The 26,129-nt window shown below is 44.1% G+C and overlaps 1 protein-coding gene across 2 annotated transcripts in view; it reads left to right on the forward strand.

Annotated features, from left to right (window-relative positions):
- GRIP2 (glutamate receptor interacting protein 2) overlaps positions 1 to 26,129 on the forward strand; it is a 478,986-nt gene that overhangs the window by 219,968 nt on the left and 232,889 nt on the right. The gene's annotated exons all lie outside the window — the stretch shown is intronic.

Raw genomic sequence — 26,129 nt, forward strand, 5'->3', positions numbered from 1 at the left:
GAAAACAGTGAAGTAGGCCTGGTGTAGGCAGCCTTCTTAGTGGCAATAACCTAATTCCACAGGATGTTATAATCATGACATAATCATACGCTTGAGATATTACAGACACTTGTCTGCTCCTTGTGCATCCAAATACCTCAGAGATGTATTTATCTCATTGCTAGTACACTCCCTGATAAGACTTCTTGCTCAAATATTGCAAGCCAGGAACAGAGAGATGTAGAGAAAACATTAAATATTCATTTGGAGGTTCTCTTATTTAGAAAACAATAATTTCTCTCTTGAAAAAGTAATATCTTTGGGTCATCCAATTTAGTAGCTGAGGAGATATTTGATTGGAGGATTAAGGGATTCCATGCTCATTCGAAGCCCTGTCTTCCATTCATCTTGAGAAAAATGAACTGAGTAGCTTAATGGATAATACACTGATTTGTCCCTGTTGTGGAGACACAGAGAAATAAATATGTCCCATAGCACTGACTAGCTGGAAGTCAGCACTCATGCCCCCCAGCCTAATTCACACACGTGAGGCTGCCATCAGAATTGCCGTTCTCGGTGTCCTCTTTAGGAGACAGCTAAACTGACAAGAGGTCACGATCCCCATGATCCGGAGATAGAAGTCACTGATAGGCCATGAGGGATGTAGTAAGGCTTCTGCTACCCAGCTCCTTGACCATTATGAACAAATTAATTCAGATTTTTTTATTTTGCAAAAATATTTATATTTTACTAAACATGACCAAACTTTTGCATACTCCCTCCCCACTGAGGCCCCATAATTGACATACCAAGAGAACATCGTGTCCGTAGATCCACTGCCTTTCAGAATCCCCTTTCACCATTCTGAGCCATCTATCTCAAGACCCAGCGAAAAGCACTGTTTTCTATTACCAGGTGATTTCTTACTATTGTATCCATCTGCAGAGAACATAGGTGACTAACCGGTATTCAACACATGGCCTAGGCAACACAAGGATAAATGACTCATTGCTGATACAAGTGTCAGGAGTAGCTGCAGCTGAATGGATGCAGAGCATAGCTTGCCCTGGATCAACACCTGCAGGTAATTATCTGGCTCAGCTGCACCTACTGCTAATACCCATAGTAAGCAATGGGTACTTTTTCTAGCACTGGCCAGCCTTGCGTGTGTGTGTGTGTGCGCGAGAGAGAGAGAGAACGAACTGTCATGCTCACTTTGCAGTCTGCTTCTGTCCAGTACATCTATTCAGTTGCAGGTGTTGCTGCAGCAGCTGTCCCTGGGTAACAGGAAATATAGGTTTGTGTCTTTTGAGATACCCATGATGTAGGCAGCTGCACCATTAACAGGGGAGCAAGGAGGGAACTGGGAATATCTTGGGCAAATCTTGATCTTGAATTTCACCAGCAGGAGCAGCGCATTGGTGCCCCTTCTGATATCACTGAAGGAACCTAGAAGAAGGAAAAGGCCAGAGAGCCCAAGAGTTAGCCTGGCTGATTATCCAGTGATTCAGAAATTGCTAATGAAGCTGCAAGAGGTGTGTGTTTGCTTCTGGATGCTACTTCTGGTTCAGTACTCCAGTGAAAGTGATGAATAAACCTGGAAGCCTTCACTTTCCTCAATGACAAATTAAATCTTCCCGTATATAATTTCTTGTGCTGAAAACTGCCAGCTGAACAATTGAACTTGTGCTTCGCTAAACAGCCAAGGGATAGAAGAAGGCAGGCAAGCCCCTAATGGAACAAATGCTGCTGAGGGAGGCTGCCCTGCCTGGTGATTGTAGCCACTTGCCAACACATGAATGGCCAACCTGCCTAGATCCAGTGTGTGTAAAACATAGGAACATACAGTTTGTCATACTGCATCAGACCATTGGCCCATCTAGGCTGTTATCTGGTCTCCAGCAGTGGCCAATAACTGGTGCTTTAAAGAAAAGTGGAATGCTTCCATAATGCACATAGCCCTTTGTATGTGGAGGCAATTCCTCATGACTCTGGCAAGCAATCAGCTTCTGGCCTGAAGCATGCCATTTGCTTCCCGGTATTATAAGAAGTGTAATGGGATCCCTCAAGAGCAAGTGGAAAACAAGCCCCTGGTGGTGCACTTGCTGAAGAAATAAACCCCCGTTTTTTCAGAAGCTGTGTGGGTTTGAGCTGTGGGGAATCTTTTTAATTTGAAAAGGAGCCACATATCTCTCTTGCTATGCCAGGCACTGAAGTTGTTTTTCTGTCTTCCTGCAGCATTTTGTTGTTGTCATGCATTTAATTTTACATATCAAAAAGAAAAAGATCCCTTGGGTCAAATAGCTTCTTGTTTTGCTATCGGTGTTTTTCTTCTGCTCTGTAGAAGCTCTTCCATCGGACTAAGAGCTTTATTGCTGAAGTGTGTAGATACTTACCTGTTGTTTGCAGGAGAATGGCCCTTTAATATATGCCCTTTTGGATTTTTTATTCCAAGGGAAATTAAATAAACAGCTCCTTTTAGTCTTTTAAACTCTTCACCCCTAAAAGAATGTGAAGCCAAGTGGAACCAAGAAAAGGATATTTGCCCAGCAATTTGCCCATGAAATGCATTTGTTTTTAATTGCCTCATTAAATCAAGTTACGATGGATTGTATGACCTAACCCGATGCAATCTGACATAATGGGATGCTTTCAGAAGTTCTAGAAAATTGAGAGCTATTCATTTAACTGAGATTTTTTCCATCGACAAATAGCTGTACAGCTCACATGCAGTGGTTACATGCATTAGGAGCACCCTTGTCATGAGAAAAGGCTGCACCATTAATGCATTTTGTTATGCCCAGGCCACTCGATTGGTCCATTATTTCCTTTGGAAATAATGGCTTATTGGTAGCTCAGGATAAGGGGCAGGTCTGTTATGCTGAGATAGGACCCTGGCCTGAGATTTCTGGCCCATGTGCCCTCTGTACTCAGGCAAGTATAGTGAATTATAATTGCACCAATGTGAAACTCTTTTTGGACTGTAGGGAACCATCCTGTGGGCCAGTCCAATTGCAGCTGTCATTGTCCAACGGGGGGAGACTTGACTAACCTGAGATGAGTTTGCAAGGCCAGACGAAAGGGCATTATTTAAGTTCTCCCCAGAGACCGGTGGTCACCAGGCCCATTTCTCCAAGGCCCCCCAAGCCCTTGTGATCAGACAGTGAGACAGTTTATGAGCGTTTTTGGATTTGGTCACAGCAACCCTTGTGTCTTATCTGCGACACATCTGACATGTGTGTCTATCGCTGTAGTATCTAGGTATCAAAGTGTGCCCTAGTGAGCCAAACGGGACAGCTCCTTCTCACAGCATTGGGTCTTGCTCACAATAGAAGCTTCCCCATATGGGGACTGTTCTGCAGCCAGTGGCACAGTCTGCTCCCTGTAGCTCGAAATTAATAGGGATTGTGATGGGTTGGACCCCTTGGGAAGTCATCTGATGGGCTGAGATACCACCGAGTCGACTTGTTGTACCAGCATGGGCTGCATTTAACCTGTCTGGCTGAGCCAGGCTCTTAAAACCTCCTCTAACACACACACAGGCAGGGCCACACCCAGCTGCAGATCAGCTCTGGGAAGACTTCGTTTAAGGGACTTGCTCCAGCACTCAGATGTCCACCTCCCTTGGAGTGCAGACCCAAAGATATATTCATCTCTTCCTTCAATGTGGAAGAGGGTATGCACAATTTCTCACCCCCTGGTTAGAAATACATAAACTGGGTTATATTATAAATCAGAAATAAATGTATTAATTATAACAGGTATATTTTAAGTAGTTAAGGTGGTAGCAGACAGAACAAGGCAGATTACTAAGAAAATAAAACAGAGCATGCAAATGAAGCTTAATACACTAAAGAAACCCTAAATGTGCTTCTAATAATCTTCTTCACAGGCCAGACACCCTTCCAGCCTGGGCCCAGTTCTTTCTCCCAGTTCAGTCTTAGTTGTTACCAGCAGTCATCTTTGGTGGGGTAGCAGGGGAAAACTGATGACCCGGATGACCTCACTCCTCACCCTTAAATAGGATTTGCATAAGGCGGGAGTCCTTTGTTTCCTAGTTTGACCCCCCCTTCCCTTACAGTGGAAAGTTACAAGAGTCCCAGGTAATGTTTTAGTATCAGGTGACAAGACCACCTGACTCTGTAGGGCCCTTGTAGCCATTCTTCACAGGCTGACCCACACAGTTCACAGGAAGACAAAGCTCTTTTACAGTCCATTGTCCTTGTTGATCGGCCATCCGCCTGTCTGGATTTTCCATTGTTGTACCTGAAGGGCTGGCAGTGGGAGTCACCCAAAGGAGCATAGCTGAAATACAGATAGTCAATATTCCTAAATTCAGATACAGAAATATGTGCCTACAAATTGGATAATCGCATTCAGTAAATCATAATCTTTCCAATTATATCTCACATGAGCCATCTTACGTAAAGTATATCTCAGTTATGTCATATTCATATCATAAGCATATTTTCATAAAGGGTATGGAATGACACATCACAGGGATGACGGCAGAAGATAGGCCCAATGCAAAATACCAAAGGGAAATGTGGTAGTAAATCCTGCATGGGACTGGGCAGCCCCTACCTATGTGCTGGAGAAAGTAGCAGCTCTGGGCCAGCTGTGTCCTGGAGCTTCAGTCTGTGACAGCTTTGCAGCTCACATGCCAACAGGTTTGGCCTCCTTTCCTGCATTTTCCCTTCTGGTGGTGTTTTTGTGACACAGTTACTGAGAGTGTCTCCTAGTTAGAGAATGGTCTGTGAACAGTAGTTAGAGGAATTATTTGTCTTCTCCTGAGTAGCAGCTGCTGGCTAGTCGTGTTTAATTTGTGTCACACACCTACACGGCACTGTTCCTCCGGAAGTATCCCAAAGTGCTTTGCAGACTATGGGCTGCTCAATTCTGCTTTAAGACCTCCTGCCATCCTGCTGAACTCAACTGAATGGTTGGAGTAGAAGTTAGTCCCATTTATGTGTAATGATAACATCACCTATCACGGAAATGCAATCACAACTGGAGCATTCAAGAGCATGCAGCAACACTACTTGCTAGTGTAAGGCAAGAATAAAGACAAATATCTAGCTGAAACTATGAAGGGATGATTTAGGTTGGGGGGAAAGTGCCATTGAATTGTAATGAGCACAAATGGTCAGAGGCTTAGCTGTATGTCTTGCCCGTACAGAAGCACAGAGACCCTTAGCTCCATGCTCAGAGCATTGGTTCATTACTGACTTGGAGGTAAGAAAGCCTTAAATGAATGATCATCACCACTTTCTGCACTTTCCTTTTTTATCCCTACAGGTCTAAGAACTGAGTAGACTTGACTCTGCTCACCTTGTGAGATTTCACTGTTGCCTAGATGCTATAGTGAAAGGCAGGGCCGGCTCTAGGTTTTTTGCCGCCCCAAGCTCTGAGAGCGCAACTGCCCAAGCAAAAAAGAGTGGCCGGAATGCCGCTCCTGGAATTGTGCCACCCCAAGCACGTGCTTGCTTTGCTGGTGCCTAGAGCCGGTCCTGGTGAAAGGTACATTGGAAATGTCTTGGATAGATATCTCAGCCTGTGAGCTTGTCATAACATGGCCATTAGATCTCCTCTTTCAGAGATATCTCAGTGGATTCTGTGGTTCTTCACCATTCACAGAATGGTGGGAATTAGAAGAAAAGTTCTTCATGATCCAGAGAGATTCAATTTCAGTAATGAGCACTGTTCTACCTCTCCACAGTCTGGGCCACCTCAAATATCTCTGTTTCACAAATGGAAAAACTGAGGCCCAGTGAGCTCTTGGCACAGCAGTTGTGTGGCAGAACTGGGAATAGAAACCAGCTGTCCTGCTCTAACCACTAGGCCGTAATAACCCTTTTTTACTTTTCTGACTTCGACTAGTCGGAAATTTAGTGGAAAGAAGATAAAACAAATCCATCCCACTCTGTCATCTGAGGAGAAGGTGAGGGCTATGAGTCTGACTTACCCAATGCTTCCTGTTCATCAGGCAAGACAAAGCATTGGTAAGTTCCTACAGAAAAGAAATGTCTTTAATTACTAAGGGCTGGATGGTTGATTTGAATTACATGAATTACATGCATATGCTCCTACAAGCCTAGATATTAGAGGACAATTCTGACAGCTGAGTCAGCCAGTACCCTTGAAATGTCCCATTTAGGGTTGTCGGATGGTGATAACAAATCTGAACTCCCACTGGCTATAATACTTTCTTCAAAAGTTTAAAACACTCTCCTTTGTCTTGAGAAGAGGGTTTTCAGTTCTGTCCAGAATGAATGCATGGAGATACTATTTTATGCTTTACCTGTGGAGTTGACTACTGTTGGGTATTGTTCAGGGAAGTATACAAGTGAGATTCAGCAAAGATTTAGAGAGAGGCTTAGGTGAATATAAACAATATCTGCATTTATACTAGCTAAGATACAGGCGATTAGGCCTCAGTGCACACGCTGATCAAAATCTGGGAGCAAAAATAAATGTTCCCCTCCATCTTATTGCTCAGTTTTCCTGGTAGAATTATGGCCATTTTATACCTTCATCTGAGCTCTTCAGTATAGAGGAGGTCACTGCATGGGTCATTGGTCTTTCTGGCAAGGGAGTTCCCATATTCCTTGCCATTTCTAGGCTTGATGGCCATGTTTGTAGTGATAAAGATACAGGAACTAACCAGTCTGAAAAATGTGTGTGGAGGAGTTTTACTTGGCAGCTGTTCACCCTTAGGTGGTTTGGTGATGCAGTCAACAAGTCTGCTTTCAAGACTATGACAGAGCTGACTTTGGGGAAAGGACCTGAACTTCAACTTGGTCTGAAATCTCACTGTTGTCTATCTTCCCTTCGCATTCCTGCCAGTCCTTTCCCGGCTCATAACTCTTTCCCCTCACTCTCGGTCCCCTTTTCCCTTTGCTCTGTTCCCCTACCTCTTCCTTTGAACTGCTACCCCAATCTTTTCTCTATAGCCTACCTAATTTCCTCTTACTCACAAATGCCCCTGCTGCTTCTCTTGATCTGTCCTCCCTTCCCACTCTCCTCTTCACCCCTAGGGATCATCTCATTCCCACCTTCCCCTGAGGGCAGGAGCATTCAGGTCCCACACCAATGGCTTTCCTTATTCTCTGCTCCTAAATGATGCTGTGGTGGAGAATGCAGAATGGTGCGCCAAACAAAAAGGGATGGGGTTCTGCAAGGAGCCTGCTGTGTGTCTGGTCCTGCTGGTAGGGGAAAATACTGGACTAGCAACACATTGCAAACACGAGATGGGGTCAAGCATGTTTCAGGAGGACTTAAGTCCCCAATCACCACCACCTGCTGGCCAAAATAATACTGTAAATAATTCAGTTTGTGTTACAGAGAGAGAGCCATTAAGCCAAATCCGAATCCTAGCAAAGTCAATGGGGCTTTTACCATGATAAGGCTTTGCTGTAAGAGCAATAATCTCCTGCTTTGGGCTGCAGCATGATGATGAGTTCCCATAAATGCTTCAGCTTCAACTTCATCTTGATATTTCTTCAGTGTTTATGGGAGTTATGCATGGGTGTCTGGGGAGGGGGAATATGCCAGCCAGTATCTTGAATGAAGCACCTTAATAATGCCTCCCTCTCCAGTTGTAAATGAGCTGTTTGCCAGAAGCTGGGAATGGGCGACAGGGGATGGATCACTTGATGATTACCTCTTCTGTTCATTCCCTGTGGGGCACCTGGCATTGGCCACTGTCAGAAGACAGGATACTGGGCTAGATGGATCTTGGTCTGACCCAGTATGGCCGTTCTTGTGTTCTTATAGATATAGGGTGATGTAGCTCTATTTGGGACAGCTGCAAACTGCACCTCAAAGTGTATTACAGAGTGAAACACTAAATATTTCTGGGAAGTACAAGAAATGTCAGAGGGCTTGGCAAGGAAGGACAGGTATTATTTGCATAGAAGGAATCAAAACAGATGGTAAAGTGAAGGCTATTCCAAGATGGTAGAGGCTGCACCACACCAGGGTTTTGGTCGCACCAGTAGCATGGTGGTGTATTTGGGACACAGAGGCCTCTGGGATCACATCCAACCAAATGGAGCTGGAATAAGCGATTGCAACTGCAATGACTGTATGTGAGCCAAATTGAATGGCAATGTAAACAGTGATGTAAATGACATGTCTGGTGCAAATAGGTCAGGAAATAGTGTAAGTGGCATTCTCTAGATAGGTGAAACGAGTGTAAATTATATATTGATGTGAATAAAAGAGCAATATGAAAAGCAACTAACAGGGCTTGTAAGAGAAAGCACACCCTTAACTCACATGGCATGGTTGCCAGTGCTCCCTGGGCCAAATCCAGATGTAAGCCGGTGCAACTCTCAGAGAAGTCAGTGGAGCTGCACTGCCATAAATGGGAGCAGAATTTGGCCTGGAGATTTTATCCTTTCCAGCCCCCTAGGTTAGGAAGGGGGCTGCTTCTCTGACAGTCCTTAAAGTTAAAATATGCTGATGAAGTAATTTCAGTCCCTTCATCTGAAAGCATTACAGTGCCTTTCCTTCCTTTGTGGTCTGATCTTTTCTGAGTATTAAAAAAAAAAAAAAATCTGCTCAGCACTGAACCCAGAGAGCAGAGCAACTGATCAGCTGCAATAAGCTGCTGAATTCATTTCCTAATGATCTCTCAAGTTAAGAACATTAATATCAACATGGAGTTTTACAGCAGAGAGCTGGCTGCATCTCAGCTGCAAAATAGGGGCTCCAGGGTTCGGACAGCATGGTAATTAATAGGGAGCAGAGAACCAGCTGGAAAATGTTGGCACTGAAGTTCACGCATTCTTGACTCCCTTCTCTACAAAAGCATCTGGGAAGGGCAGAGAGAAATTCAGGAACAGCCTTTTTGCCACAATAACTTTAGCTAGAGCTGAGTCATAAAATCCCGCGATGCTAAATCGAGGGAATAAATGGCGTTTTTGGAATTGTTTTTCATCCTGATCTATCTAGGGTACTTGTATGGCTCCATTACCATAGTATCTGAGCGGCTCACAATCTTTAAGGCATTTATTCTCATAACACACATGTGATGTAGGAAAGTGCTGTTATCTCCATTTTACAGATGGGGAACAGAGGCACAGAGAATCTGAATAGCTTGCTCAGGTCACACAGAAAATCTCTAGAAGAGCAGTAGGGAACTGAACCCAGGTCTTTCAAGTGCTAAGCTACCACCCTAATCATTGGCATCCCATCCTTCCTCCCTCTTATAGTTGTTCTCACTATAGTTCCTTTTAATTTTACATCAGCGTTTGGCAGGGTTTAAATTCTCATATACTATTTCCTGGAGCCCCCCCATGGCCCCACCGTTTTGGACTCCTGGCTTCAGCTGCAGGGCAGGAGGTTTCGGGGCTTCTGGGTCTCGGGGCTGAAGAGGCGCCAGGGCATGCCCGGGCTCGGGGCTGAAGTGGTGCTGGGGCTCTGGGCTTCAGCCCTGGGGGGCGTGCCAGGGTCACCCCACGGGTTTGAAAATATTTATCAGAGCTCCGCTCCTGAGAGCTCCGGCTGACTTTAAGCCCTGGTATTTGGTTTCCATTACAGCTTACGGACATTTTAATTTCCTGTTAGCTGAGGTAGTCATAGAAATAGTGTCACCATTTAAGGAGCATATCCCAGCATGAATAACGAACCAAAAATGCCTCATGCATACTCCCCACTTTCTTGACTATTATCAGAAATTACAATAAATGCTCCTAGAGGATTGTGTCTCATTTCCTAAGCCTCTCAACTGGTACAGCCCCAGTGTAGGTTTACCTGTAAAGATGGCAGTCTGCCCTTCCCATTGGTCAAGAATATGCCTCCTTGTTATTTTTTCTACAGAAAGGGAATGATGGTCTGGTGCCAGACTCAGAGTCAGGAGCTCTGAATTCGATTCCTCACTCTGCCATGGGTTCTTGGGGCCTGATCCTAATCTGATTTACACCACTGTGACTCCACTGACTTTAGTGGAGTTGTTTTTAGTTGACACCAGCATGGGGGAGAGCAGATTCAGCTTTACCTAAGACTTTGGGCAAGTCACTGCAGTCTCAGTTTTCAGAAGGGAACACACTATTATTGGATGTCCAGCGTGAGACACTTAAATTGAAACTTTTGAGAATTTAGGTTTTAACTGCTCTGTGCTTCAGCTTCCACATCTGTGGACAAAGGATATCAACACTTCCTTCCCTCAAGTGCGGCGTGGTTCATGTTGGAAAAGTGCTTTGAAAGCCCCGAGTGGAAGATGTTCTAGAAATTCACAGTGGTGGCGTTCTGTTTATCTACAGAATAGATACAGCTTGGGAGGCAGTACAACAATCTTCTCCCACCCACTGCCCTTTGGGGTACTCCAATATGCCTCAATGCTGTAACAGAGCAGACACCCTCTGGATCCTCCCTAGCACAAACAAAGAGACTCAAGCCTGTGTTCGGTTAAGCCTTGGCCTCTCTGTTTGAACTGCCAGCAAGAGTATCAGTTAGTGCTGTTTGTGAGGTCGGCTGCTGTTTACGAGGGTCTGGGCAGAGTCCAGCAGCTCATTACCACAAACAACCTGCAGATAAGGCCTTTTCTGCACTGTAGGCTAGAGCTAAATTTGACCTGGCAAGGCAACTGAGAAGAGAACTGCTCCCTGTTCCACTGTCAATTTCCCCAGCCACTCTGCTTTTTAAAAGCCAAATGTCCATCTCCACTTCCTTGCTTTGGTACTGCTTCTTTTTCAGTACAATAATGCCCATATGCCATTTCCTTTTTCAGCCCATAACTGATAAGCCTCTGGGGCTGCAGGGATGCGAAGGAGGGCAGAATTTGGCCCGTTCATTTTAGTGTGCATCTTGCCAGTATAGGGACTGCAGGCCAGGCCCTATAAAAATCCACTTAATTGTAACAGAAAGAGTGTGGCTGCGGGCTCAGGTTCATTGTGTTTAATGATGGATGAATCTCAGAGTTCCATGTGGATAAGCACCTAAGAGCTCAGATGCTTCTCTGAACTTACTGTAGTCGGTGTGGAAATCAGGTTGGAAATTGTACAAGAAGAGATGTCTATTGGTGAGATTTCTGGTATTACCTGGGTGTGGACAGACTGGACAGATCAACCTTTTCCCTGTTTTTAATTGGGTGCTTCCGTGCAGCTGAACCTAGGAGCTAAACTTGTCTGAAATCTCAGAAGAGATTTGGGGTCTAATTCTAGGTTCCACTGCAGCCCCTTTGCTCCAGCTTAGCCTCGGTAATGGGGCTGCAAAGCCCACTTAACCAGCCCCTACAGAATACCCCTATGCAGGGGCTGGCTTGGATGCCTTTAGCTACTCCCCTGCAGAGGGACATACTCGGAAAGTGGCCAGGGGCATGATGAGGAGTGGATGGAGCACTTTGAATAGTCTGGGCTTCCCGCTTCAGAGCAGCCCGGTGGTGCTTTTGGGTAGCTGCCATAAATTAGAGCAGCCCCAGAGGCACCTGCCCAAAATGATGGAGACGCGTAGGTGACATGAAACCCTTTTTGCCCCCACCTCTCCAGGGCTGCACCTCTCATCCAGCCTTCAGGGTTTGGATTAAGATTATTAATTGATTGATATTCATGTTTACACAGGGCCATAACTTTAACAAGGCAGTTTTCAGCAGCAGAAAAGGATACAGTTCCTGCCTGAAGAGCTTACCTTCTCACATCAGATACACACAGGAAATGATGATAATGTGCAAGAAAGGGGTAAGGAAAGGAAATATGTGAGATGGAGCAGTGTGACCGACAGCAGCCCTGCGTTCGCACCCTGGGGACAGGATTGGGGTCACCTGCTAACATTAACCAAGTCTGGTAAAGACAAAAGTGTGTCTGTGATAACTGCTGGCAGGCTTGGATTCATAGTGAACCAGAGCTGTACAGCAGGGGTGGCCAACCTGTGGCTCCAGGGCCACATGAGGCTCTTCAGAAGTTAATACGCAGCTCCTTGTATAGACATCGACTCCGGGGCTGGAGCTACAGGCGCCAACTTTCCAGTGTGCCGGGGGGTGCTCACTGCTCAACCCCTGGCTCTGCCACAGGCCCTGCCCGTCCCCTGAGCCTGGCATACCCTCGCTCCTCCCCCCCCCCCCCCCGCCAAAGCTTCCTGCATGCCATGAAACAGCTGATCGGGAGGAGCGGGGAAGGAGGGGGAGGCGCTGATCGGTGGGGCTGCCGGTGGGAGGGAGGCGCTAGGAGTGGGGGACTGATGGGGGGCTGCTGACATATTACTGTGGCTCTTTGGCAATGTACATTGGTAAATTCTGGCTCCTTCTCAGGCTCAGGTTGGCTGTACAGCATACAGAACACAAAGCACATGCTGACTGCTGGCTGTATGTATGTCCCAGGCAGGGAGACACAAGTAGCTGAAACATTTTGGGGCGCTCAGAGTTCGAATGCGAGCAGTGACACAACCTCTCCCTGGTGTGAATTGCACCCCGGAACCTGACAAGCAATTCTTATTTTACCCAGAGAGATTGGACCATCCTTAATGGTACATGCTACTCACATGGCTATTCCCGCCTGCAGCCTAAGCATTGCTCTTATTCTTATAATAATAGCGTTCGAGCTACCATTTTGCTGTTGACATTGTTTGCATACTCTACCTTGATCCTGGCCTGTAACAGCCATGTAGTCCTCCATGAATAATTGAAAAACACTAGATTTGAATATGAGACCCAAAGTCCCGATCTGGATATGAACGTTCACTATTCAGATCTGTTTTTATTTTGATCTCATCTTTCCTAGAAACATGTGATGTGTGCATGGCCTCTGAACTTAAAGTGAGAAGCTAGAGCTATCAGACTGAATCCTAATTCCTCTGCCACCAGGCTTCTGATCTCCCATCACTGGATTCCTTTGCAATTCATGGCTGTTACTCCTGTGATTGCAGGCCCCCTGTTGAGCTGGTGCAGGTGGGGAAGTTCAGTCCCTACGTGCTTCCTCTGTTGTGTTAGGTTTATTGTTACTTTAACACCCCCCACCCCCCCCACACACACACCCACTCTAGCTAATTCTCGCTGCCCAACTTCAGCAATTACAAACCAAGCAGATGTATTTCCAAAACTTGTCATGGTCTCAACCATAGCTATAAAATATCCAAAGGAAGCAAGTTAAAGGCCACAGTGTCAGCAGAAATCTGCAAGAAAAGTCAGTGATACGGATTGGCCTGAAAGTAACGAAAAGCTTCTTGAGAGTGAGCCTGCTGCCTTCATACATGGTATGATGTATAACTTGAATACGCTAGCAGAAATTTCGTCCCCACCAGACCCATCATAACCACACCCCATCCCTACCAGGCATTTGAGCTGTGCACAGTGGGTGGAATACATTCAAGTGGAGAGGGACCATCTCTTGCAATGGGGAAGAAGTGATGTGGAAGGCTGCCTATAGCTCCCCTGTATGGTGGTGAAACTTACCCACTGCAATAAGAGGCCTCAGTGTGTCTATTCTGTAAACCAAAGAGATTTTCATATCCAGCACCAGTGGCTTTGTTTCCAGTGTGATGGCAGCGAGTGAGGAACATGATGCACGGCAGATCAGGATGGACAGAAAATCTTCACTGATGTACTGTCTGACACAATGCGTGCTAGGCCAAGTGTTGATTAGAAAACATTTTGTATGACTGCTACTTTACACAGCACTTGGCACTGCCCTCAGCTCCCATTGAGTTCAGTGGAAGCTGAGGGTGTTCATTAGGGCTCACCGTGGGCAACCAACCAGTGTTTAATTTGTAATGAAAGAGGTGCTTGGGCTTGAGCTATTTTTTTTTATATTCATAACTGAAGCAGCAAGCCCAGAGGTGCCTGGGGCTACGAACTGCCAAAGCCTAGAGGTGCTGGGGCTCAGCCCTGGCAAGTCCTGGCACAAATTAAGCACTTCACCCAACTCCACGTGAGCTCCCATGTGATGCTGTGGCCAAAAGAGCGAATACGATCCTTGGATGTTATGACAGGGTGCTGGGCACGAAGTGCTTAATCAGCCCCCTGCCACACCAGCCCCAATCAAGGGGAATGGATTGGGGTTGGCTGAATAGCCCTGCCTGCTTTGCAACTAGGAGCAGATGGCAGCCTAATTAGCCTGGGGAGTGAGGGCGGAAGGAAGCCAGAAGATGGGAAGAGAAAGGCCAGAGGCTGAGAGGGACTGGTGGCTGTGGTCTGTTGCTGGTGAAGTCTGGCTGGAAAATTCAGTACATAGATAGTAAGCTGGTGGTGGGAAAGAACTATAAATAAAATACAGGGGTGATTGCCTCCACCTGCGGCATGCCTGGTTGGTTTCGTGAGGACAGCAGGGGCCGAAGTGAGGGGGCCCAGCTGTGCCTTGCTACAGATGTAGAAATGGGAGTAGTGAGTAGGAGTGGGGAGGGGATTATACCTCAGAATGGAGCATTGGCGAGATCGAAAGTGGAATATTTCCTACGGTTCGGGTAGCCACATTTTTAAAAGGATGCTGAAAAAGTGGAGAGGGTGCAGAAAAGAGCCACAAAATTGATTTCCAGGCTGGAGAAGATAGAGTGAGAGACTTACACCGCTCATCTATCTTATCTGAAAGAAAATAGAGAGGTGACTTGATTATGGCTTAGAAGTGCCTTCACTGGGAGAAAATACTGGAACTAAAGGACGCTCGTCAGCCAAGCAGAGAGAGGCATAAAATGAACTAATGGCTGGAAGTTAAAGACAGCCAAATTAAATTAGAAATAAGACACAAATATCTAACAGCGACAGTGATGAATTTCTGGAACAAACTCTCAAGGGAAATGGTGGGTTCATCTCTTCCAATATTCAGATCAAGACTTGATGCCTTTCTGGAAGGTATACTTTAGCCAAACACAGTATAGGAGTAACTGGGTGAAATCTAGTGGCCTGTTTTATACCAGAAGTCAGACTAGAGGATCTCATTGTCCCTTTTGGCCCTAAAGCCAATGAATGCCTCTCAGATGCACTCAGCACTTTGTGGGATCACGCCTTTTAGAGACCATCATTTTACATCAGTGGACTCATCTAGGATATTGTGGCCATCCAGTCAGCAGTTCTACAGTGTCTTTTATCCTGAAGGGTCAATGGCCTGCGCCCTGCCTGGACTGCATGGTATCTTTGAGTTATTGGGGAGACTTATTCTCCTTGGCCCATTCCATCCTTAGTTTCCCTTTTGATAAGTTGGCCGTTGTGCTGGTGAGTTTTATGGCATGAGTCCCTCCGTCACTAACAAATGGACTGAGATAGACAGTTTGTTTCACATGGGTTGGGAAAGAAGCCTTCAGATTATATTGATTTTCAGTACCTTACCTACCTGGGCTGGGTTTGTAATTGCCATCCCAGGTGTATAAGATTCTGTGTCTCGTTACCATCCCTCACTGTAAGAGAGATTTAACCATGCGGTGTCTTCTTGCAGTCCATATAGGGCCATAGTCTGTCTAGGAGGTCTGGTTACTGGGTGAATGCTCTGTCCTTTCTCTTCAGTTCGGGGGCATTGGTATAGATCATTTCTTCCTGCGTGAGGGAGAGGTGGCAGGGGGAGAAGATCTCAGCCAGGATCTCCCGCCCACATTGCCCTTGTGGGGAGGACAGGTTTTGTCTGCTCCCAAACCTGGCAGATCTCCAGAGACCCACACAGGTACTAGAGCCTCTGGAAGTGCCTCCTCATCCCAACACCCCGACATCAAGACCCCGTTGCGGCTATAATATCAGGGATGTCCTCTGGCGGCAGCTGCCCACAGTTCCAACTGAGGGCTTCATAGAAAATATAATACTGGGAAGGACTGCATTATCTTTTCTGAGTCCTATCTGTGGGACAGATATGGTGTGTGTGTGATGTGCATTAGTTCGCCCGCCCTTGCCAGTCTCCAAACCTCTCTCCGAATGTGGACCACTCAGAGTCTGCACCACATCATAGAGGAAGCAAAGCACTTCCACAAGGCTCCATCCACCCTGGCATCTGTGCAGGATGATCGGGGTCTATGAGAGGTATGAAGCAATGGTAGTAAAGCAGTTAGGTGTCAGCTTTCTCATCCTAGAGTGCACTGGCCTTCCAACATCTGAGCAATAACAATACTGCTAGTTAGAAAACAGCGTCATTCTTGGTGTGCATGGCAGTTCATCTCACAAGGGTGTGATTAACAGAGGCTTGGGGAGGGGAGAACTATCTAGGTTCAAGCAGAGTAGAAGGGCATTTGCCCCGCAATGTCAGTCATCAGTTTTCTGCATTGTCAGGCAAGAGACATGCTGCTGACTCATGTGACGGCCCTTGTGTTAGCACTGCTGCCCTATCATTTAAAAAACAAAAATAAAACTGCTACTTGGAGACCAGTTTGAAATGCCTGTGGTTTTGCTTTGGAAAAACTTAGAGACACTGTAGTTTGCTTCACAAATTTTGTGGTCAGAGGCAGGGAAGGAAATAAATATTGCATCGTAACTATCGATAATAAAAAAGCTTCCATATTTTATTTTTTCTAAATATTAATGAAGCCTGGAACCCAAATCCAAATGCCTTGAATTAGAAACAGAAAGTAAAACTAACTAGGAATAGGCAATGAAATGGACCCAGAACAGCATCACTGGGCAAGTCAAAATGCAAATGCAGTGTTGCCAGCTCTCACTATTTTATTTTGAGGCTTGCAATATTTGGTGTTTTTCCTTAAAGACCCAGCTTCTGGAAGCAGGTGATTCTGTAAGAACCTCAGCTTTCATATTAAAAAATAAGTAAGTTTTTAGCCCTCATGGTCACAGAGAAAAGCTTGAAAAAGTGACTTGTGTGCAACTTAAAGGCTCAGAAACTAGGATGCACATAAAAAGAACCCAAGGCTTATTTTTTTTTAAATCTCATGATTTTTGGGTATCCTGACTCATGATTGTTGAATGTCAGGGTAGGTGGTACTGCAAACATACAACCTAAAGGGAATGAGCTAATTAAAACTGATCATTCCTTCAAATCAGGGATGGAGCCTGCCGTTGTATTGTGTTTCTCAGCCACATATCAACACATGCATACCACTGTGGCAGGAAAGTGCCTTTTTTGCCATTTCCAGAGCCTCATCCCAGACAGACTAGGGAAGAGGAGTACTATGTCCCTTCCTCCATCCTTCTGCTGAGGCTGTCGTCACAGCCCTATGACATTGTTATCTTAATATCAGTGGAGTTAGCAGTAGCAAGCTGAATATGAATCATGCTGCTAAATGAGGAATGTTGCAATTGCTAATCACACTGGGGGAGTCAACACCGAGGAGCTGGGCAGGCCTCCAAAGCACCCAGGGACACTAATCTACACTGTGGATTAATAGCCTGCAAAAGATCACTGTAGAAAACCAAAGCTATTTTGGAGTTAGGGAAGGAAAGGGATCGAAAAGTACTAATTTCCCATAGGAGGAGGGGGACATTTGCCACTCTTTAAACCCCAAAATAGAGACATTGATTTGTTTTTTGCTTCAGCCATTGCTACACATTTTGTTTTGGGCTGAGATCTTGCTTGGCATGAGCTCCAGTTTATGATATCTGAGATCATAGCCAAGGTTTTATGGCTACCTGTTTGTGTTCTGTAACCCACCCAGTATACATTACGTCACGCATGGTGTGATCAATTGCTTCTGTAATGTGCCTTTAACCACCTGCCCTGCTCTCTGCCCATTATTCTTTCTTTGCCGGGACCATTTCTAGGATTCCAAATCTCTGAGCAGCTTCAAACAGCCGTCATTTAAAAAACAAAAGCAAACCAGAGAAATGTTTCAGAATTGCACTTTAGAATTAAAGTGGTCTGCGTTCTGTATTGAACCAGTGACAGATTTGCAGTGTGACATCTTGCAATCTGTCAGGGCTTCCCCTTTCTAGCAATAGAAGGCTTTTGGGTTTAGCGTTGTTAGCCTGTGAGGTAACAAGCCTTAAAATGACAAGATTGCTATACAGTGAACAGTGATGTTAGGTCATTTAGCGAGACCTCAAACATGGATATTTCTTCTCTCCCTACAAGCCTATTGTTTTTGTGGTTTGTTTATTTCTATGACAATATCACCCAGTCAGGCCCCATTGTGCAAATATGGTCCCTGTCCCCAGAGAGCCTGTTCTTTTGGACTACTGGCACTGGTTTTACAGGCAGAGACTAACCAAGTATAAGAACAGGGACATTTAAAAAAAATTCTAATACATCTGTAACACAAAAAGAAAAGGAGTACTTGTGGCACCTTAGAGACTAACCAATTTATTTGAGCATAAGCTTTCGTGAGCTAGAGCTCACTTCATCGGATGCATCCGATGAAGTGAGCTGTAGCTCACGAAAGCTTATGCTCAAATAAATTGGTTAGTCTCTAAGGTGCCACAAGTACTCCTTTTCTTTTTGTGAATACAGACTAACACGGCTGTTACTCTGAAATCTGTAACACAGTGTTCTTTAAAACATATGGCATGCACAGGATACATGAAAGTCTGATACAAAGGTTACATCCACACTCAGGTGGATGTGGGATCTTGTCAATCTGGAGCAATTCAGCCGTCACAAGCTCGCTCTCGTAAAACCTTTATACCGTACCAAACCATCTTGCAGTCTCTCTGCACGTAATCCTTTGGAGAGTGCAATAATATTAATTATAGCCTCACAAGAGGACTGACCATCACACGATATTCCATTATATCACTCCCAGTGTGATAATCCCAGCTACCATACAGTCCTGAGCCCAATTTTTATTTCAAGAGAAAAGGGCTATTGCTGGCTTGACCCAGTGAGAGGCAATGCAAATTGATTATGTCAGCACTAACTAATGATGCTGGAGGCCAGTACAATGACTATTTGATTGGATTGGCATTATTAGTCTTGTTACTAATTATGTAGATGTGACAGCAGTATTAGTGCTAATATTAACCATCAAAATAAAATGGAATTGTACTCATAAATCTCCTAAACTGATGAGGAATTTATGAAGGATCATGACCATCATCCACGGAAAAGAAAAGAAAAGAATAGAGAAGGTTGGGGGTTTTGAGGGTGGGAATGGAGGGTAGTTATTGGAGGACAAGGATAATATTTTGTTCTCAATCTTGCGAGGTAGGGGTTGAGGTTTGGGTGATGTCCAGATCAGATGTTCTAAGATGACCTTCACACAATTTTTGGAATTGAATATTCTCTCAGCAAGGATAGTATCCGACTATTTGCTACCGGTAAACAAAATAGCTCTCTCTCCTTCTTATATATTAAAGTTACTGCTAGGAAGAAACATCATCTAGCGGTTAGAGAAATGGTGGTGGAGATTTTGCATTTCATCAGTTGCTGTGTTCGGATCTCAAAGGACTAAAGCGAGACTGAATGTGGCTTAGCTGATGGGCAGCCCTTCACTTTGTGGCTGGCTCTCACTCTGTGTTTGAGGGGGAGGATTATGGATTGATCAATGATGACAATAATAACTCTATTTATAATGCCTTAAATGAAGTGCATAATAATTTAATTTGTGTGTCTACTAATACTATCTACTGCAGGATTTGTTCTTAATTATATCACTATAAATGTAGTTTTAGGCATATTAATGAGCTCCAAATCCCGCTACTTGGCAGACCCATGTAAATGTTACTTTTACTTATGTTCTTATTTGGGAGAAGAACCTTTTTGTTTGGTTAACCTCTTCCCTCCTGGTAGTGGAAGATGCTCCTTGTATGTATTAGTTCACTGGCCAGAATATAGCTTCTGAATTTTCCCCCTAAGAAACAATCTTTCCTTCCTTCTGACCCAGAAATTACTGGGAGACAATTTCTTGGAAATTACCCATGGATCAGTTTGATTGATAGCTTTTTAAAACCAGACTGTTTGTTTAGAATGTTTCCAATGTCCCGCTGGGGCTGGAGAAGGGATGCTGCATCTCTGGGAGCCTCTAATGAATTCACTAATGACCTGATTTTCATGGTGAATGACCACCTACAGCTCCCATTGGCTTCCACAGAAGTTGTGGTTATATAGCACCTCAGAAAATACGTCCACAAGAGTTGATATTAGAGTAAGGATGAGCAGCTTTAATGAATGCGCCCAACATTGCTTGTGATCCACCTAAAAATGCTTTAGCTTCCCAAACAGCCTGTCCTGAGCATGCAGAGCTATTTCTCCAATCTCCCCACACCACAATTAAAATTGTTTCTTTTAGGGAAACCACACTTGTTTTATTGTGCTTAGACAGTGCTAAAAAAGAGTAGTGGAAGGAATATAGAACCTCATGCTTCAGGGTTTAAGCCCATCCCTAACAAATAGAGAGTAGGCTGAGACCTTGTTGAGGGGCAGGTTGTGCCACATCTGCCAACCCTGGTGTTCTTGAACCTTCCTCTGAGGCTTCTGTTGCTGGCCACTGTCAGAGACAGGATACTGGACTAGATGAACCACAGGTCTGATTCAGCATGGCAATTCCTATGTTCCTGGGGATGACTGGATGAGATGATGGGGGATACCTTAACCTACTCTAGTCTACATCCCAGATGTCATCCAAAGTTTATAGGCAGGTAGACTATTCGCAGGGATCATTAGGTATGATCTTGGGCAAGTTGCTTCACCTCTTTACACTTCAGTTTCCACCTCTGAAAATGGGGATAGTTCTCCTTACCTGCTTCCCAAGGGTCGAATGTGAGATCTAATGCATTAATGCTTAGAAGAAAAGTGCTAATGCAAATATTTATTAACATGAGGGAATGTAAAGATTCTTTCTCGTGGAATGGTCAGATATTTACCACTACCCAAAGACATTATGTTCATTCTGCATTAGCTATTTCTAATTGTTGCAATGAAGCCAAGTTTTGTGTGTGTGCATGCGTGAGTGTGTGTTTTGAGGAGTCACGCCTTCTTCTGAGCCGATGATGACTCTTTTGCCTGAGGAGCATTTGAAATCTGCCAGAATGTATGTATAGTTGAAAACAGAAATTGAAAACCTTATAAAGGAGCTGCTGCCCCTGTGAGTTATTAGCTTTCATAAGGCATCGGAGAGGAGACATGCCTGCCCACACTTTCCGAGGGAACTATGGACTGGTTGTGGCTACAGAAATCATTCTCCCTTGTCCCCTGAAACTCTCCCCTTGGGTGGGAAGAAGCTTTGGTATACACACCAGTGCTTTCATGCCTCCAAGTGACCTGGCTGCTTTATAGCTGTCCCTCCTTCAAGAGAAACTGGAGCTGCTGAGACATAGGAGTGGGGAAGATTTGTAACCCTCTCTGTGGCTGTGCGAACAAATGAATAAAATTAACAAGGTCTTGAAGATCATTAAAAAGTCCTCAAGAAGGAGAAGATGGAAAGAGGAGCTCAGGATAGAGGAGGAGGTGGAAACCCAAAGATCTTGTGAGCCAGGTGGCTTATGCAGTCTACACCTCTGTGTTGGTGGTAAGGAAAAAATGTTACTGATCTTACTGATTAATGGGAGATATGCATCTATATTTAAAGTCAATCTCTGATACTATAGGAAGACACTCCTAAAACCAGGCATCACTGTTAAGTTTTTCCAGAGCTTAAAAGTGTTGGAGGGAGTAGTGTTTAGAGCATAGGACAGGAAGCTAGGAACGCTGGGTCTTCTCCTCATTTCTGCTCTCAACTCTTTGTGATCTTGAGCAAGTCATTTTACACGTGCGTGAAATTGGTATAATAATCCTTGTCTCTTACAGGATGCATTCTGAGAACTAAAACAAGTTTGTAAAGCTCCTTGAGACTTTTAGTTGAAAAGTATTGGGGTTATAAAAAGTATCTAAGTCCTGTGCTTCCATATTCAGAAAAATGTGTAGGAAACAATGTGGAATGAGCAAAATGGGGCGTTGCAAATTCTCCTTGGTCATTTTATTTGCAAAGCCCAAGGTTGATTTGGACTCAGGTGCCATTTTATCTGTCCCTCTACCCTTGCATAACCTTTCATAGGAGGGTGTTAATCAGAAAAATGGTTCTGGTTTTGTTCCACTACTTAAGAAAAAGGCAATTGGGACAATGATGCATAGAAAATATGGAATTCACCTGCACCTTCCCAGTGTATCTGTCTTTCCATCTATTCACCAAAAGTGCAGGAGAGGATGATCCCAGAAGCTGCTGGACTTGGTTATTAAATGCAGCTTTTCTTTGTTTCATATAGAAAGCCTCAAAGGGATCTTAACTACTTATATGGAACAGTTGAAACTGTAGTGGTGTTTGATTTATGTCATCATTCCTTCCATATTTGACAGTATAGTTACGATAGTACAGGTGCAATTTTTCCACTCTTTATGGACTCTCTCTTTCCCTCTCTAATCTATGTATTTCTTTATCTATCTAACTCTATCCAGCTATTTTTAAGGTCCCTCATGGACATGATTCTCAGTGTCCCTGTGAGGTTGGACTGTATTATGTGACTTGCTGAAGGTCACGCACACAGTCTGTGGCAGAGCTGGGAATTGAACCCAGTGTCTGCTGTGTCCCAGTCCAGTGTCTTGATGTGAACCCCTGGCATTTATCTCGCTCCCTCCCTCTTTGCATTTATGTACAAATATTTCATACTAAAATTTACATTAAAAGAATAGGTCACATGACTAACACATTGGAAGTCCGTAAATAGCAAGGTTAAGGCTGCATGCACAACCCAGACTCTGTCACCTTATGTTTCTGCTATGTAATGCCATCTTTAATTCTGTCACATGAATTCTCCAAAAATACATTGCAATCATATTATATAGTCTTTCTCTAGAAGTTTGGGTCAGACCCAGCACACTTTATCACATGTCCCTCAACTCCTCTTAACCCCTTTGATCTTCCAAGACCTACAAGGACTGAGTCAGCCAAGGGTTCCTGTGCAATTTTTACCTCTGTCCCACTGCAGCTTCACTGTATCTTTCAATATGCAGTGCATGTGCACCCTTCCTTAACTGTACACTGTACAAATCTGGCCAAAGAAAACGAAGGCCAAAATATTCTGCACAGCTGCAAAGTGTGATTTTCAAAGGCTCAGAATGCAGTCAAATCAAAATCATCAGCTCACCAGGATGCTTAAAAGTCTGTTGCAGATTTTTTAAAAGTGTATTTCCCCCCACTCTCCCTCTTTGCTCAAAAATAGCTCAACCATTTAACTGGAAACTTATGAGCAACAGAAAACAGGAAGGTTCATGGAAAATCTCATCCAAACCTAGCTTTGGTGGTAGCTGTAGCTAACTTTAGCTGCCACTTCCACTCTTACATGAATTTCGTTCTATATTTATAAGAGATGAGCTTCCACTGAAAAAATCACATCCAAACTTTCTAAATGATTGAGAGTGGTCAGATCTGAGTTTCAATTTATTCCTATATTTAATATGCATCCTTCTAAGCATTCACTTGGCTATTTGATTGGTGGCTTGTAAGATCCCATCATTCTGAGGGCTTTTAAATGCAATGCATTTAAATTGAGCAATGAAACCTAGAAGTAATGGTCCACCCTTATGGTAACCCCTTAGATTGAATGTGAAGGGGGTGGAAGGACTATGTGTGGACTGCTTAGATGCAGTGGGTGTATAGAGACATTTGGCTTTGGTGCTTTGAGCTGGTCCGTTATAGAACATTGTTGCCCGTCATGAAGGGGTTTCAAAACAGGCTATGCTGGTAGTTTTGTTTTTGTTTTTTCAATGGGAGCTAGGCAGTGGGTCAGAACAGCCTGCCACCATCTATAGTATGGAAGTGATAGAGATGAATTGCTGCAAAGTCATCTGTTAAAGCAAAAGCCGAGAAAATTTGAGCATTCTTGCAGTCACGTTCTCTGAAGATGGTGATTCTAACCAATTGTATCTCAAAACTAAAATGAAAAGAAAGGCAATAAATTATCTTGCAGTCCGGAGTGAAAAGATAAGACAGCATTTTCCATTGTTTGTATAATGGAGATGCCTCTTTTGCTTCTGCCTCGCTCTCTCTCTCTGATACCTTGCCAGCATTTAAATATTGCCTTTGTTATTAAAAAAGACATATATGGTAGTATAATGCCTTAAACAGATTAGCATGACATTTACATAACTGTCAATCCCCAAGGTGCTCTGCATTCATATAGATTCTTTAGAAGCAATGCACAGAAAGCAGAAATGTCATCGACTGGCCCAAGATTGGTAAGAAGTATTCCAGCAGACAATAAAGACAAGTTGCAGTGGGACGGTGATTTGTTCAGTTGAATTAGGTCTGAAGGAAGAGCAGGGGACTCTTGGATGTCTGAGAGGTGCTCTTTGATAGGCTGAGGAGGGGGAAGAAAGAGAAGGGAAATAACAGTAAGACATGGCAGTGGCATTTGGATAATCTGTGATCTTACTTTTAGTCTTTTAATTGGCCTGTCATTTTTCCTTGTCTCATACGTTTTCATAAAATCTCTCCCTGCCTCCCCTTTCTTCTTGCAGTTCCTCTGATTTCCCCACTGACATTCCCTCTTGTTTTTTTTTTAATTTTCCTTTCAAAGAAATGCAAGTTGACCAGCTTTGCAGTGTTTGTAAACAGCGGCAGACTGAGCAGTAGAGGAGGGGACCACTTGGAAGAATTCAGCTGATTCTTTGTAGGGTGTTGCCTGATCTATTGATTGTGTGTTACTTACACTGATTACTTGAGAATTCCCAGTTAATACTCTGAGGTTTGGTCATGTCTAGTCTGCAGATCTGGCCCAGAGTTACTGGAATTATTGTTCATTTGGAAACCCTGATGTCCACAGTTGCAACACTCACACTTAGGAAAAAGCATCTGAATTTGCAATAGTTTGATTAACACCAGGTGTAAACACACAAACGCTCAAACCCAAACAAGTGGGTAGCAGAAATGTAATATTAATTTAACATCCAACATTGTGTCATACACATACTCACGCCATCCTTGGGGAGACCTAGAGGTAATGAGAAAGGTGGTGATCCATGAAGGTGATAGCCTATCCCTGGGATGCCAAAGGATCCCAATGATCAAGGTTTCGATGGCCTAGGGGTCTGGTGGCTTCCATGAATATTCATAAGAATATCTGGCCTCCTTTGTCCATACCTAACTTCCTCACCCTAACAATGCTGGGTTAGTATACTAACTACAGGTTAGTACATTAATTTTCTCAAACGTATTAACATATACATCAATTGGTTGCTGCAGCAATCTTGCAGTTGAACATCTCTTGATGTTCCTATCCTAAAATACCGTACTGGCATCAACTGATTTCTTGCAGTTACCTGTCAGCATATTCATTCATTACAGCAATACATCTTATGATATCCTGTGACTTAAGGTCACTGCTGTTTAACTTATGCTAAAAATTGTAGGCCTCACATCCTTATGCTGAGTGCTTAAGCTAATATCTTACAGGCTTGGGCCTGTAGGTCTCTTGAATTACTGCCTTATGCCTTTAATTTATATCTTGTATACCCATATTTTATACCTACAGACTAAAGGGGGAGGGGAAATCTAGTTTGTGGGGACTGTCCCTCACACAAAGTTATTTATATTCTACTGTGGTTTTCTTTATATGAGATTTGGGGTCTAAATCAAAACCCTGCATCCAAACAAGCCTGGATTTTGGAGGGAGTTGAGATCTACATCTGATCTGAACTCTGTTGCTCAGACCCCTCTCTACATTGAAATGCTTTGAATTTCTGTCACTTCCCAATAGAGTATCAGGTGTCTTAGAAGTATCAGAGATAGGTAGGTAGATCTTCACCTTCCATGTTGAAAAATTGTCTTTAGGTTCAGAGAAACATTGCACAGCCTTTCAAATCATCCCAGGAAATATTCCTGCGCTCCCATAGCTAAGTCTAACCATGCTGTCAGTGGCAGGTCGCTTCGGCCTTACAAAAGAAATCCCCAAGACACATAATTAAAACTGAGCTGTCTTCATAAATCCACTCACATTGCTCCTAATATTTGCTCTCCCATGGCTTTGAAGTTGGTGTGTTCGCTGTTTGAAAAGGTGTGGGGATCCCACTGAGACGTTCTGTCTTTGACAGATAGGAAAGCATGATCATTGTGGTAATAGCTTGTATTTGCATAGCGGAACACACCTTTGCTCCTGATCAATCCCAAACTATGGGTTGAATTTTCAGAGGGGCTCAACACCCGCAAGTGGGGCCAGATGTTCAAAAGATCTCAACTCCCATTTAGGCACCTAAAATAAATGACCTTCAAAAGAGCTCACAACATTGGGTGCATGTTGATTGCTGAGCTCTCTCAAATCTGTCCAGAAGTGTCACATTGACAGTGGCTGGGTGCTTCACCTTGTTTGAAAAGCTAATCCCAGTTGT

The sequence above is a fragment of the Natator depressus genome, chromosome 7 (genome assembly GCF_965152275.1).
Source record: "Natator depressus isolate rNatDep1 chromosome 7, rNatDep2.hap1, whole genome shotgun sequence".
NCBI lineage: Eukaryota > Metazoa > Chordata > Testudines > Cheloniidae > Natator > Natator depressus.